We start from the raw sequence: 15,545 nt of genomic DNA, 5'->3' as shown, positions 1-15,545 counted from the left end.
TCGCCCCATGCTGCTGTTCTCTCTGGGGATTGACATGCCGAGAGATGGCCAAGTGTCATCCATTCAAGTAATTGCAACTAACAAGCTCAATAAAAGTCACTACGGGAGATGTTTAGGGTACAGGAATCCCAGCACGTTATGATATTCCTAAAACGGCCTGTTCCTTCCCCAGAGGGGTAAGGTACGTGTCTGTCCTTAAGAACTTTTTCAAAGATTTATCATTTAGGACCCAGAGCTGGAGTCCTTTCCGGGTGTGTATAGGACTGAGAGCTGGAGCAGCAACGAGGTGCGTCGCATATAAAGGACTTAAACCTGGAACCATTACCAGGTGTGTAGCTACTATAGGACTCGGAGCTGGAGTCATTACAGGTGCGTGGCATTCATAGGACTCAGATCTGGAGTCATTACAGGTGCGTGGCATGCATAGGACTCAGAGCTGGAGTTAATACAGCTGCATAGGACTCAGAGCTGGGGTCATTACAGGTGTGTGGCATGCATAGGACTCAGAGCTGGGGTCATTACAGGTGTGCGGCATGCATAGGGCTCAGAGCTAGAGGCTTTAAAGGTGTGTGGCATGCATAGGACTCAGACCTGGAGTCATTACAGGGGCGCGGCATGCATAGGACTCAGAGCTAGAGTCATTACAGGTGCGTGGTGTGCATAGGACTCAGAGCTGGAGTCATTGCAGGTGGGTGGCATGCATAGGGCTCAGAGATGGAGTCATTACAGGTGCGTGGCATGCATAGGACTCAGAGCTAGAGTCATTACAGGTGCGTGGCATGCATAGGACTCAGAGCTAGAGTCATTACAGGGGCGCGGCATGCATAGGACTCAGAGCTAGAGTCATTACAGGGGCGCGGCATGCATAGGACTCAGAACTAGAGTCATTACAGGTGCGTGGCGTGCATAGGACTCAGAGCTGGAGTCATTACAGGTGTGTGGCATGCATAGGACTCAGAGCTGGAGTCATCACAGGTGCGTGGCATGCATAGGGCTCAGAGCTGGAGTTATTACAGGTGCGTGGCTTGCATAGGACTCAGAGCTGGAGTCATGACAGGTGCGTGGCATGTAAAGGACTTAAACCTGGAACCATTACCAGGTGTGTAGCTACTATAGGACTCAGAGCTGGAGTCATTACAGGTGCGTGGCATGTAAAGGACTTAAACCTGGAACCATTACCAGGTGTGTAGCTACTATAGGACTCAGAGCTGGAGTCATTACAGGTGCATGGCATGCATAGGACTCAGAGCTGGAGTCATTACAGGTGTGTGGCATGCATAGGACTCAGAGCTAGAGTCATTACAGGGGCGCGGCATGCATAGGACTCAGAGCTAGAGTCATTACAGGTGCGTGGCATGCATAGGACTCAGAGCTGGAGTCAATACAGGTGTGTGGCATGCATAGGACTCAGAGCTAGAGTCATGACAGGTGCGAGGCATGCATAGGGCTCAGAGCTGGGGTCATTACAGGTGCGTGGCATGCATAGGACTCAGAGCTGGAGTCATGACAGGTGCATGGCATGCATAGGACTCAGAGCTGGAGTTACTACAGGTGCGTGGCATGCATAGGACTCAGAGCTGGAGTCATTACAGGTGCGTGGCATGCATAGGGCTCAGAGCTGGAGTCATTACAGGTGTGTGGCATGCATAGGACTCAGAGCTGGAGTTACTACAGGTGTGTGGCATGCATAGGACTCAGAGCTGGAGTCATTACAGGTGTGTGGCATACATAGGGCTCAGAGCTGGAGCCACTAACAGGTGCGTGGCATGCATAGGACTCAGAGCTGGAGTCATTAGAGGTGCGTGGCATGCATAGGACTCAGAGCTGGAGTCATGACAGGTGTGTGCATGCAAAGGACTCAGAGCTGGAGTCATTACAGGTGCGTGGCATGCATAGGACTCCGAGCTGGAGTTATTACAGGTGCGTAGTATGCATAGGACTCAGAGCTGGAGTCATTACAGGTGCATGGCATGTAAAGGACTTAAACCTGGAACCATTACCAGATTTGTAGCTACTATAGGACTCAGTGCTGGAGTCATTACAGGTGCGTGGCATGCATAGGGCTCAGAGCTGGGGTCATTACAGGTGCGTGGCTTGCATAGGACTCAGAGCTGAAGTCATTACAGGTGCGTGCCATGCAAAGGACTCAGAGCTGGAGTCATTACAGGTGCGTGGCATGCATAGGGCTCAGAGCTGGGGTTATGACAGGTGCGTGGTATGCATAGGACTCAGAGCTGGAGTCATGACAGGTGCGTGGCATGCATAGGACACAGAGCTGGAGTCATTACAGGTGCGTGGCATGCATAGGTGTTAGACCTGACATCCTTGGCGTGGTTTTCCCCCATCTTTTTGCCTCTGACTCATGTATTTTTGATGCTGTGCTGGATTTCGTTTTTGCTGGTTTAGATGCTTTGGACACTCTGCCACTGCTGATCAGTGCCAGAGTGTAAGTGCTCCCTCTGTAAATTGTCATATTTCTTGGGTATACCTGATTGGCATATTTGTTTCACCATGAAGTCCCTAGTAAAGTGCACTGTGTGTGCCAGGGCTGGTGATGACAGATGCTACTAGTGGACCTGCAGCGCAGATTGCGCCACCCACACAAGTAGCCCTAAAATGGTGTCTCAGGCCTGCCAGTGCAGGGCCTGTGTGCAGTCAATGGACTGCCATGTCCGCCTGGCCAGTGTCCCCACTGGCTGGGCCTAACCCTTCCCTGTCTGTGCACATCAGTCACCCCTATTGAAGGCTCAAGGTACCCCCCTGGGCAGGGTGCAGTGTATGGGTCAGGTAGAGCATGTACTAGTGCAGGTCACATGCTCTGGTAGTGAGCAGCAGCCATTTTGTGTGCTCACTGCTGTAAGGCTATCTTGCTCCATAGAGTAACATGGGGGAGGCTGGTCCCATTGGATCCCAGCCTATCTTCCCATAGGAACAAGATGGGACATAAGTGAATGATATCCCTAAACTCAGAATTTAATAACCCATCTTTTAGTGAAGGTTGTTTTTAAATTCTCTGTTTGAGAATAGTACTTTTAGAAAGTGGCTGTTCTCTTGTCTAACCTTTCTGTGTGCCTGGGACTGTTTGTGGATTGACTGTCTGGGTTGAGGATGACAGGGTCTGCAGAGCCCCAAGGGGGTTATCTGAGCCAGCCCGTGGATGAAAGGCAGCATCTGCTGCCAGGGAAGTGGGAGGAGATAGCACCTGACACTGAAGGGCTGTGCCTGCTGACCACCGTGCTGGCTCCACCCCCCGCTGGGCGACTGTCACCTCTGTCCCTGATACTGCGAGAGAGAAGGAAGCCAGGAAACCCCCAGAGCCCCAGCAACACCCAGAACTGGTTTGGACCGGGCTCAGGGCCCACTTGCACAAAGACTTCAAAGGACTTCAAAGACTTTTTGGGGTATAAGAGAAGTTCCCCTGACAACAGATTCTTAGATTCTAGAATCAAGAGGAACCTCTGCCAGAAGAAGGACTGCTGAAGGAACTGATGGAAGATTGCCTTGCTGTGTGCTTTAAGGGCTGACCTATCCTGCTATCCAACTGAAGGAGAGGAGAAGAAAGGGACTTTGCTGTGTGCTGTGACCCTGCTTGCTTGAAACTACAAGAGACTTTGCTGTGTACTGTGTCTCCTGAACTGAATCTCCAAGGGCCTGAGAAGAGCTGGCCTCCTGTTCCTGGAACCTGGGTTAAAAGGTTCCTAAAGAGACTCTTACACGCTGTGAGATCGTCTTCATTTCCAGCCTGCGCTCTGCAAACCATCCGCCAGCCGTGGGAGAGGATCAGTGTGTTTATCGACACACAACCGACGCTGGCCGTGGGACTGCTTTGCTTCCCCCGCGAGCTGCTGGTTGCGTAAGCTGAAAATGTTGAGGGCGGCCTCTCTACATCGTGTGCCTGTGGTGGGGACTGCTGTGCCCCGAAGCTCCAGATCCGCGCATCACCGCCACGATCCGGGACTCAGAACCGCTAAAGAAATACACCGCCAGCGGCCCGGGACCCGTGAGCAGCATCGGAGCGGCCGCGCTGGGATTGGCTCGTTTAGGGAGGCTCGCCTGAGAAGGACGCGCTGCCATTGGAGGACCGCCAGGGACTACACGAAGGAGCCGCGCTCCTATTGGCCGAGGACCGGAGAGGCGTGCGGCGTCATCGGAGGCTCGTCCCGAGAGCCGCCCATGGATTGGTCGTGCGCCTGTGCCCCTCGAGAAGAGGCGCTGCTGCCGGGGAAGTCTGCCTGCCAGCCCCTGGGACCTCGCGTGTCTGCTGCCTACCCCGCGTGTGGCGAACTCGTCACCAAGGAGCCCCGACTGTTGTGGGGGCATAACGGAGAGCATGGGGAAGGTGACCGGAAGCGCTGAGAGCGCGGGTAAGACAGCCTGAGAGGAGCGGTGAAGGGCATTGGCGCCAGAGCGATCATAGAGTCAATTTGACCGTATTTACAAACACCAACACGTTCTAGAGACTTGAGACTGATTTGATAAAGAACTTCCTATTAACAAGTACAACCATTAAGAATTAAGTGCAACCTTTACCTGAAGAAGTGATTATCGTGTATTACTGCTTTTTACTGCCTACAACTAGATAAAGTTATATATTTTTTATAAAATATACTTACCTGTGTGGTCTCAGTTTGTGGTGGATTTGGGATTATTGTTGTGTTGAGTGCAATTATTATGCACATTGCCTTGGGGATAAGCCTGCCTGCTCGCGCCAAGCTACCTAGAGGGAGAGCGGAGGTTATCTACTGTGTGTATTCCTTCACCCTGACTAGAAGCAAGGGTCCCTACTTGGTCTAAGATACTTAACTCTGCCAATTAGAGACCCCCAGATCTAACATTGTTGGACAGCGGTGCGGATTTTGAACTAATAATTGCACTTGACCTGCAGTGATTTCTTGTATATCACTAGTCTAGTTTAGCAGCACAGGTTGCGCAAGATTTTTTCTTTTTGGTGAAACCCTTTTGTTGAAAAGGTTAGGAAGCATCATGTCTCAGTAAGCGGCAAGCGTGAGAGTAGAATTGGAATTGGAATTCGAAATTCAGGAGTTGTTCAACTACAAAAAGGACCACCTGAAGCAATTCTGCAAACAGCTTAGATGCCCAGTGAAGGGCAGCGCAAACAAGGAAGAGCTACAAAAAGCTCTGAGGGCCTGGTGGGAGGCCCAACATGGTGATCCAGAAGTTGTTACTGGAGAGGGAGGCACACAGGAGAATGCTTTTGTATCCAGTGATTTGCCAGTGAGGAGGCCAGCGTCTAGGGTTGGCAGCAACCACTCCAGTAGGATCATTTCTCCAGAGGAGCTGGAGGATAACCAGAGAGCTAGGGCTTATGAGATTGAGCTTTTTAAACTCAGAGCCCAAGCAGATGAGAGGAGACTGCACCTTGAAACTGAGAAGGCGGCGGAGGAGAGAAGAAATGCTCTCGCTTTGGTGGAGAAGAAACTCCAATTGGCTCATGAGGTGAGCATGAGGGAGCTGGACATTAAATCCAGACAGGTGGAGTCCAGTTCTAATGGTGGCTGTGCACAACCAGTACAGGCGGGTAAGGTATACATACCAAAAGATGTGGTACAGAATTATCAGAGGGGTGAGGATATTTATGCGTGGTTTAGATCGTATGAACTTGCCCTAAAGATGAATGAAGTGCCTGAGAAGAGTTGGGGGGCAGGTTTGTGGAAGCACTTTGAGGCCTCTGGGAGGGATGTCTTGGCACCCCTAGAAGCAGCAGGTACTTTATCCTACCCCGCTATGAAGGAGGCTTTGTGCCTCAGGTATGGGCTTACTTCAGAACAGTACCGCCAGAAGTTTAGGAACTTCAAGAAGCTTGATTCAAGTACTTGGGTGGAGTGTGTGAGTATGTACACGCGTGCACTGGAAGGTTGGATAAAGGGCAGCAAAGTTACTGATTATGTGGGGTTGTATCACTTGATTAGTTGGGAGCACTTAAGTAGTTTATGTCTTCCAGAGCTGCGCCAGCATCTTTTAGATAGCAAGTTAACTGATCCCAGTGAGTTTGCTAAAGAGGCGGACCGCTGGACTAGCACCAGGGTCCACAAGGGGGTGGTAAGTACCCCAGCCAAAGGTGGACAGGGTCCCCAGCAGAAGAGTGGGGGGGACACGGGTAATGAAAAGGAGTCTTCTAAAGCGCCCCAAAATAGTTCCCAGGAGAAAGTGTCTCAACCCACCAAGTCTTAGAAGTCCCTGCCCCATAAGGGCAAACAGGACAACAGGCCCCGGCCTACTTGCTTTACATGTGGGGAGGTGGGGCACATTGCCCCCAAATGTCCAAAGAAACCTCCAGCACCCACTGGTGCTCCAATTCCGGCATTAGCTAGTGTAGCTTTGGGAGGGGATATGATTTCTAGTGGGGAGGAGGGGTTAGCAGTGATGACCCTTGTCTCTTTAGGAGACCAAGAGATGGCCCAGGAAACCTTGCTGTCCTTAAACACTAAAAAATATGGGCAGAAGGTTACCATCAATGGAAAGGAGATAGAAGCTCTGAGAGACACAGGGGCCAGTGTGACATCTGTCAGGTGTCAATGGGTGTCTTAAGAGCAGATCATTCCCAAGGTACTCCGTCCTGTGGTGGCAGCTGACAGTTCAGTGCGCCTCTGCAAGTTGACACGTGTTCCATTTGAGTGGGGAGGAGTCTCCGGTATATTGGAAGTTGTTGTAAGTGATGCCTTGCCTGTAGATTGTCTATTAGGTAATGACCTGGAGAGCTCTCCATGGAAAGATGTAGAGCACAGGACTCACTTTGAAATGTTGGGCTTGCCTGCGTGGATCTGTGTGACCACGCGTGCAATGGCAGCCAGTAAGGGTGTATTAGCAGAACTGGAGCCTGGAACAATGGCCCAGGGACCTGCCAAGAGAGGAAGGGGTAGAGGGTGCGGGAAACCAGCCCCCACTGTTCCCACGGTCCAGGAGGAAGCAGGACCTGAGGGGTTGCCCTGGAACCTACAGGGGAACAGGTGGCCGAACTGGGGGAATAGCCTGAGCTGTCCCAGTGGCAGCAAGATGGTGGTCCCTCCAGGGAGGAATTCTGCCAAGCTCAAAAGGAGTGCCCTTCCCTCATTGGTGTGCGGCAGCAGGCTGCAGACCAGGCAGCAGGCCTGGGGTCCAAGGAACATTTGATCTACTGGGAGGATGACTTGCTTTATAGTGAGCCTAAGTTCGCTGAGCCCGGTGCAGCCTGTGTGCTGGTGGTACCCGAGCGCTTCAGGAACTTCCTACTGGGTCTGGCTCATGACGTGCCTCTTGCAGGACATCTGGGGCAAGACAAGACCTATTACAGGCTTGTCACCCACTTCTACTGGCCCCAGATGCACGTCGCTGCCTTTTGTAAGTCTTGCCAAACTTGTCAGGCCAGTGGCAAGAGCAGAGGGAAGTGTGTGGCACCCTTCCAACCCTTTCCTGTGGTGAGCACCCCTTTTGGGAGGGTGGGCATTGACATCGTGGGGCCCCTGGACCCCAAGACAGCCCTAGGCAACAAGTTTATCCTGGTCTTGGTGGACCATGCCACCGGGTACCCGGAAGCAGTCCCTCTCAGGACAGTCACAGCCCCTGTGGTGGGGCGTGCCTTAATGGGGATCTTTTCCCGTGTGGGGTTCCCCAGAGAGGTGGTTTCTGACAGGGGTACAAACTTCATCTCTAGGTACATGAAGTCTCTGTGGGAGGTGTGTGGAGTGACATATAAGTTCACCACTCCTTACCATCCTCAAGGAAATGGGTTGGTTGAAAGATTCAACTGCACCCTGAAGGCCATGATTATGGGCCTAGAGGAGCCCATGAGGCGGAAGTGGGACGTCTTGTTACCATGCCTGTTATATGCATACAGGGAGGTGCCTCAGAAATCCTTAGGGTTCAGCCCCTTTGAGTTGCTGTATGGCCACCCTGTCAGAGGGCCTCTCACTCTGGTGAAGGAGGGGTGGGAGAAATCCCGTGGGAAAACCCCTCAGGATGTGTTCAGCTATGTGCTGGCCATCCGCAACCAGACCAAGCGCTTCAGGAAGCTCGCTCAAGAGAACCTGGAGGCTAGCCAGGAGGAAATGAAGAGATGGTATGATCAGAACACCTCTCTCGTGGAGTTCCAACCTGGTCAGAAAGTGTGGGTGATGGAGCCGGTGGAGCCTTGTGCGCTCCGTGACAAGTGGTCTGGGCCATATGAGGTGGTGGAGCGCAAGAGCGAGGTTACCTACTTGAATAACCTGAAGACTTCCAGGCAGCCCCTGAGAGTGTTGCATGTAAACCGCCTCAAACCCCACTTTGAGAGGTCAGAAGTGACTATGCTCATGGCTACAGATGCTGGAGGGGAGGAGGATAGTGATCCTCTCCCTGACCTCCTGGCAACCAAGGAGCAAGATGGGTGATACTCTCACCCACCCTGACTCCAGAGCAGCAGCAGGACTGTCACCAAGTCTTGGGTCAGTTCGCCCCCCTATTCTCCCTGACCCCAGGTGTCACCAACTGGTGCGTCCACGATGTGGACAATGGAGACAACCTGCCTGTGAAACAGATGTTGTACAGAGTGGCTGACAAGGTCAGAGCTAGCATCAAAGAAGAGGTTTCTAAGATGTTAGCGTTAGGGGTAATTGAGCCCTCCAGCAGCCCCTGGGCTAGCCCAGTGGTCTTAGTGCCTAAGAAAGCTGCTACACCTGGTGGCCCCCGAGAACTCCGTTTCTGCGTGGACTACCGTGGGCTCAATGCGGTCACCAAGACTGACGCGCACCCCATCCCCAGAGCTGATGAGCTGGTGGATCGGTTGGGAGCTGCCCAGTACCTGAGCACCTTTGATTTGACTTCAGGTTATTGGCAGATTGCCTTACCTGAGGGGGCCAAGGAAAGATCAGCATTTTCAACGTCAGAGGGGCACTTCCAGTTTTGTGTCATGCCCTTTGGGTTGAAAAATGCTCCTGCCACATTCCAGAGACTGGTCAATCAGGTATTAGCAGGGCTGGAGGAATTCAGCGCAGCATACCTGGATGACATTGCTGTGTTCAGCTCCACTTGGGAGGAACACTTGCAACACCTCTGCGCAGTGTTGAAGGCTCTGCAGAAGGCAGGCCTCACTATCAAGGCCAGTAAGTGCCAGATAGGGCAGGGATCAGTGGTGTACTTGGGACGCCAGATGGGGAGCGGCCAGGTGGCGCCCCTACAGGTGAAGATTGATACCATTCTGGCTTGGGAACCCCCCAAGACCCAGACTGAGGTGAGAGCCTTTTTCGGTCTCACCGGGTATTACAGACGGTTTGTCAAAGGTTATGGCACCATTGCAGCCCCTTTGACAGAGCTGACATCTAGAAATCAGCCCAGGAAAGTGAATTGGACCGAGGCCTGTCAAACTGCTTTTGACACCCTCAAAACTGCCATGTGCACTGCACCGGTGCTTAAGGCACCTGACTTTGCAAGTGAGTTCATTGTGCAAACTGACGCTTCAGAGCAAGGCGTGGGAGCAGTACTCTCACAGGTCAATGATGAGGGCAGAGACCAACCAGTGGCTTTCATTAGTAGGAGGCTACTCCCCAGGGAACAGAGATGGAGTGCAATCGAAATGGAAGCTTTCGCTGTGGTCTGGGCTCTGAAGAAGCTGAGGCCCTACCTGTTTGGGACTCACTTCCGTGTTCAGACCGAGCACAGGCCCCTCAGATGGTTAATGCAGATGAGGGGTGAGAATCCAAAACTGTTGAGGTGGTCCATTTCCCTACAGGGGATGGACTTCACGGTGGACCACCGCCCTGGTACAGAACACGCCAATGCTGATGGTCTGTCCTGATTCTTCCGCCTTAGTTATGAGGACTCCCAAGAGGTTGGGTAGTTCTCCCCACTTTCAGCTGGAGGGGACACGTGTTAGACCTGACATCCTTGGCGTGGTTTTCCCCCATCTTTTTGCCTCTGACTCATGTATTTTTGATGCTGTGCTGGATTTCGTTTTTGCTGTTTTAGATGCTTTGGACACTCTGCCACTGCTGATCAGTGCAAGAGTGTAAGTGCTCCCTCTGTAAATTGTCATATTGATTGGGTATACCTGATTGGCATATTTGTTTCACCATGAAGTCCCTAGTAAAGTGCACTGTGTGTGCCAGGGCTGGTGATGACAGATGCTACTAGTGGGCCTGCAGCGCAGATTGCGCCACCCACACAAGTAGCCCTAAAATGGTGTCTCATGGCTGGGCCTAACCCTTCCCTGTCTGTGCACATCAGTCACCCCTATTGAAGGCTCAAGGTACCCCCCTGGGCAGGGTGCAGTGTATGGGTCAGGTAGAGCATGTACTAGTGCAGGTCAAATGCTCTGGTAGTGAGCAGCAGCCATTTTGTGTGCTCACTGCTGCAAGGCTATCTTGCTCCATAGAGTAACATGGGGGAGGCTGGTCCCATTGGATCCCAGCCTATCTTCCCATAGGAACAAGATGGGACATAGGTGAATGATATCCCTGAACTCAGAATTTAATAACCCATCTTTTAGTGAAGGTTGTTTTTAAATTCTGTGTTTGAGAATAGTACTTTTAGAAAGTGGCTGTTCTCTTGTCTAACCTTTCTGTGTGCCTGGGACTGTTTGTGGATTGACTGTCTGGGTTGAGGATGACAGGGTCTGCAGAGCCCCCAGGGGGTTATCTGAGCCAGCCCGTGGATGAATGGCAGCATCTGCTGCCAGGGAAGTGGGAGGAGATAGCACCTGATAGTGAAGGGCTGTGCCTGCCTGACCACCATGCTGGCTCCAACCCCCGCTGGGCGACTGTCACCTCTGTCCCTGATACTGCGAGAGAGAAGGAAGCCAGGAAACCCCCAGAGCCCCAGCAACAGCCAGAACTGGTTTGGACCGGGCTCAGGGCCCACTTGCACAAAGACTTCAAAGGACTTCAAAGACTTTTTGGGGTATAAGAGAAGGACCCCTGACAACAGATTCTTAGATTCTAGAATCAAGAGGAACCTCTGCCAGAAGAAGGACTGCTGAAGGAACTGATGGAAGATTGCCTTGCTGTGTGCTTTAAGGGCTGACCTATCCTGCTATCCAACTGAAGGAGAGGAGAAGAAAGGGACTTTGCTGTGTGCTGTGACCCTGCCTGCTTGAAACTACAAGAGACTTTGCTGTGTGCTGTGTCTCCTGAACTGAATCTCCAAGGGCCTGAGAAGAGCTGGCCTCCTGTTCCTGGAACCCACGGTTAAAAAGTTCCTAAAGAGACTCTTAGACGCTGTGAGATCGTCTTCATTTCCAGCCTGCGCTCTGCAAACCATCCGCCAGCCGTGGAAGAGGATCGGTGTGTTTATCGACACACAACCGACGCTGGCCGTGGGACTGCTTTGCTTCCCCCGTGAGCTGCTGGTTGCGTAAGCTGAAAACGTTGAGGGCGGCCTCTCTACATCGTGTGCCTGTGGTGGGGACTGCTGTGCCCCAAAGCGCCAGATCCGCGCATCACCGCCGCGACCCGGGACTCAGAACCGCTAAAGAAATACACCGCCAGCGGCCCGGGACCCGTGAGCAGCATTGGAGCGGCCGCGCTGGGATTGGCTCGCTCAGAGAGGCTCGCCTGAGAAGGACGCGCTGCCATTGGAGGACCGCCAGGGACTACACGAAGGAGCCGCGCTCCTATTGGCCGAGGACCGGAGAGGCGTGCGGCGTCATCGGAGGCTCGTCCCGAGAGCCGCGCACGGATTGGTCGAGCGCCTGTACCCCTCGAGAAGAGGCGCTGCTGCCGGGGAAGTCTTCCTGCCAGCCCCTGGGACCTCGCGTGTCTGCTGCCTACCGCGCGTGTTGCGAACTCGACACCAAGGAGCCCGACTGTTGTGGGGGCATAACGGAGAGCACGGGGAAGGTGACCAGAAGCGCTGAGAGCGCGGGTAAGACAGCCTGAGAGGAGCGGTGAAGGGCATTGGCGCCAGAGCGATCATAGAGGCAATTTGACCGTATTTACAAACACCAACACGTTCTAGAGACTTGAGACTGATTTGATAAAGAACTTCCTATTAACAAGTACAACCATTAAGAATTAAGTGCAACCTTTACCTGAAGAAGTGATTATTGTGTATTACTGCTTTTTACTGCCTGCAACTAGATAAAGTTATATATTTTTTATAAAATATACTTACCTGTGTGGTCTCAGTTTGTGGTGGATTGGGGATTATTGTTGTGTTGAGTGCAATTATTATGCACATTGCCTTGGGGATAAGCCTGCCTGCTCGCGCCAAGCTACCTAGAGGGAGAGCGGAGGTTATCTACTGTGTGTATTCCTTCACCCTGACTAGTAGCAAGGGTCCCTACTTGGACTAAGGTACTTACCTCTGCCAATTAGAGACCCCCAGGTCTAACAATAGGGCTCAGAGCTGGAGTCATTACAGGTGCGTGGCATGCATAGGACTCAGAGCTGGAGTCATTACAGGTGCGTGGTATGCATAGGACTCAGAGCTGGAGTCATGACAGGTGCGAGGCATGCATAGGGCTCAGAGCTGGGGTCATTACAGGTGCGTGGCATGCATAGGACTCAGAGCTGGAGTCATGACAGGTGCGTGGCATGCATAGGACTCAGAGCTGGAGTTACTACAGGTGCGTGGCATGCATAGGTCTCAGAGCTGGAGTCATTACAGGTGCGTGGCATGCATAGGGCTCAGAGCTGGAGTCATTACAGGTGTGTGGCATGCATAGGACTCAGAGCTGGAGTTACTACAGGTGCGTGGCATGCATAGGACTCAGAGCTGGAGTCATTACAGGTGTGTGGCATGCATAGGGCTCAGAGCAGGAGCCACTAACAGGTGCATGGCATGCATACGACTCAGAGCTGGAGTCATTAAAGGTGCGTGGCATGCATAGGACTCAGAGCTGGAGTCATTACAGGTGCGTGGCATGCATAGGACTCAGAGCTGGAGTCATTACAGGTGCGTGGCATGCATAGGACTCAGAGCTGGAGTCATTACAGGTGCATGGCATATAAAGGACTTAAACCTGGAACCATTACCAGGTGTTTAGCTACTATAGGACTCAGAGCTGGAGTCATTGCAGGTGTGTGGCATGCATAGGACTCAGAGCTAGAGTCATTACAGGTGCGTGGCATGCATAGGACTCAGAGCTGGAGGCATGACAGGTGCGTGGCATGCAAAGGACTCAGAGCTGGAGTCATTACAGGTGCGTGGCATGCAAGGGACTCAGAGCTGGAGTCATTACAGGTGCGTGGCATACATAGGACTCAGAGCTGGAGTCATTACAGGTGCGTGGCATGCATAGGACTCAGAGCTAGAGTCATTAAAGGTGCGTGGCATGCATAGGACTCAGAGCTGGATTCATTACAGGTGTGTGGCATGCATAGGGCTCAGAGCTGGAGCCACTAACAGGTGTGTGGCATGCATAGGGCTCAGAGCTGGAGTCATTACAGGTGTGTGGCATGCATAGGACTCAGAGCTGGAGTCATTAAAGGTGCGTTGCATGCATAGGACTCAGAGCTGGAGTCATTACAGGTGCGTGGCATGCATAGGACTCAGAGCTGGAGCCACTAACAGGTGCGTGGCATGCATAGGGCTCAGAGCTGGAGTCATTAAAGGTGCGTGGCATGCATAGGACTCAGAGCTGGAGTCATTAAAGGTGCGTGGCATGCATAGGACTCAGAGCTGGAGTCATTAAAGGTGCGTGGCATGCATAGGACTCAGAGCTGGAGTCATTAAAGGTGCGTGGCATGCATAGGACTCAGAGCTGGAGTCATTACAGGTGCATGGCATGTAAAGGACTTAAACCTGGAACCATTACCAGATTTGTAGCTACTATAGGACTCAGTGCTGGAGTCATTACAGGTGCGTGGCATGCATAGGGCTCAGAGCTGGAGTCATTACAGGTGCATGGCATGTAAAGGACTTAAACCTGGAACCATTACCAGATTTGTAGCTACTATAGGACTCAGAGCTGGAGTCATTAAAGGTGCGTGGCATGCATAGGACTCAGAGCTGGAGTCATTACAGGTGCACGGCATGCAGAGGGCTCAGAGCTGGAGCCACTAACAGGTGTGCTGCATGTATACGACTTAGCTGGGCCCATTACCATGTACATGGCATCTATAGGGCTTAGAGCTAGGTCCATTACCGGGTGCACAGCATCTGTAGGGCTCAGAGCTGGAGCCATTAGCAGGCAGGTGGCTTGTATAGGATTCCCAGCTGTAGCCATTACCACATACTTGGCATGTATAGTGCTCAGAGCTAGAGCCTTTACCAGGCGCTTGACCTCTATATGTTTCAGAGCTGGAATCACTGTCTGGTGAATGAGTTGTATAGGACTCACACCTGGAGCCACCACCATGTGCTATGCTTGTATACAACTTAGTGCTGGATCCATTACCATGTACATGGCATCTAAGGGGCTCAGAGCTAGGCTCATTACCAGGTGCACAGCATGTGTAGGGCTTAGAGCTTTAGCCATTACCACGTGCATGGTTTATATAGGACTCCGAGCTGGAGAAGCTGCCAGGTGCATGGCTTGTATAAGAATCCCAGCTGAAGCAATTACCATGTGCTTGGCATTTATAGAACTCGCAGATAGACCAATTATCATGTGCTTGCCATGTATAGAACTCGCAGGTAGACCGATTACCATGTGCTTGCCATGTATAGAACTCACAGGTAGACCGATTATCAGGTGCGTGGCCAGTATAGAAATCAGAGCTGGAGCCATTACCAGGTGCATGGTTTGTATAGGAATTAAACCGGGAACAATTCCCAGGAGCACTGCTTGTATAGGATTCCCTGCTACAGCCATTACCACGTGTCTGACATGTAGAGATCTCAGAGGTGGACCCATTACCAGGTGCTTGGCATGCATATAAATCAGAACTTGAGCCATTACAGATGCACAGCTTGTATAGGACTTGGAGCTGGAGCCACAGCCAGCTGCAAAGTTTGTAAAGGACTCAGAACTAGTCATTACCAGGTGTGCAGCTTGTATAGGACTCAGAGCTGGAGAAATTACCAGATGCGCGGCACCTATGTGACGCAGAGCTAGAGTCATTATCATGTGCATGGCTTGTATAAGACTAAGAGCTGGATTCATTACTCGATGCGCTGCATCTATAGAACTCAAAGCTGGCGACATTACCAGGTGCATTGCTTGTATAGGACGAAGAGCTGGAGTCATTACCAGATGTGCGTCATCTATAGGAATTAGAGCTGGATTCATTACCCTGTGCAATGCTTGTATAGGACTCAGAGCTGGAGTCATTACCAGGTGCATGGCTTCTGTAGGACTCACAGCTGGAGTCATTACCAGATGTGCGGCATCTATAGGTGTTATATTTAGGGGTCTCTAGTTGGCAGAGGTAGGTACCTTGTGTCTAGTCAGGCTAAGGAGGTACACTCCTAAAATAACCCCTACTCTCCCCCTTGGTAGCTTGGCACAAGCAGGCGTGCTTATCTCAGAGGCAGTGTGTAAAGCATTTGTGAACACATACAGTAACCCAGTGACAACACTACAGATGGACACCACACAAGTTGTGGTATAAAAATAAGTATTTTTATATAGAATTAACACAAGACCACAAATGATAAAAATCCACAATACTGTACTTAAAAAATGGTAGAAA

General features: G+C 51.8%; 1 protein-coding gene across 1 annotated transcript in view; it reads left to right on the top strand.

The window, feature by feature from the left end:
- The window catches only part of LOC147663437 (membrane-spanning 4-domains subfamily A member 4A-like), a 159,830-nt gene that overhangs the window by 30,756 nt on the left and 113,529 nt on the right, over positions 1-15,545 (top strand). The window lies entirely within an intron of this gene.

The sequence above is a fragment of the Lissotriton vulgaris genome, unplaced genomic scaffold (assembly GCF_964263255.1).
Source record: "Lissotriton vulgaris unplaced genomic scaffold, aLisVul1.2 SCAFFOLD_336, whole genome shotgun sequence".
Taxonomy (NCBI): domain Eukaryota; kingdom Metazoa; phylum Chordata; class Amphibia; order Caudata; family Salamandridae; genus Lissotriton; species Lissotriton vulgaris.
The sequence above is the reverse complement of the archived record's forward strand: the minus strand, read 5'-3'. Positions and strand labels throughout refer to the sequence as shown.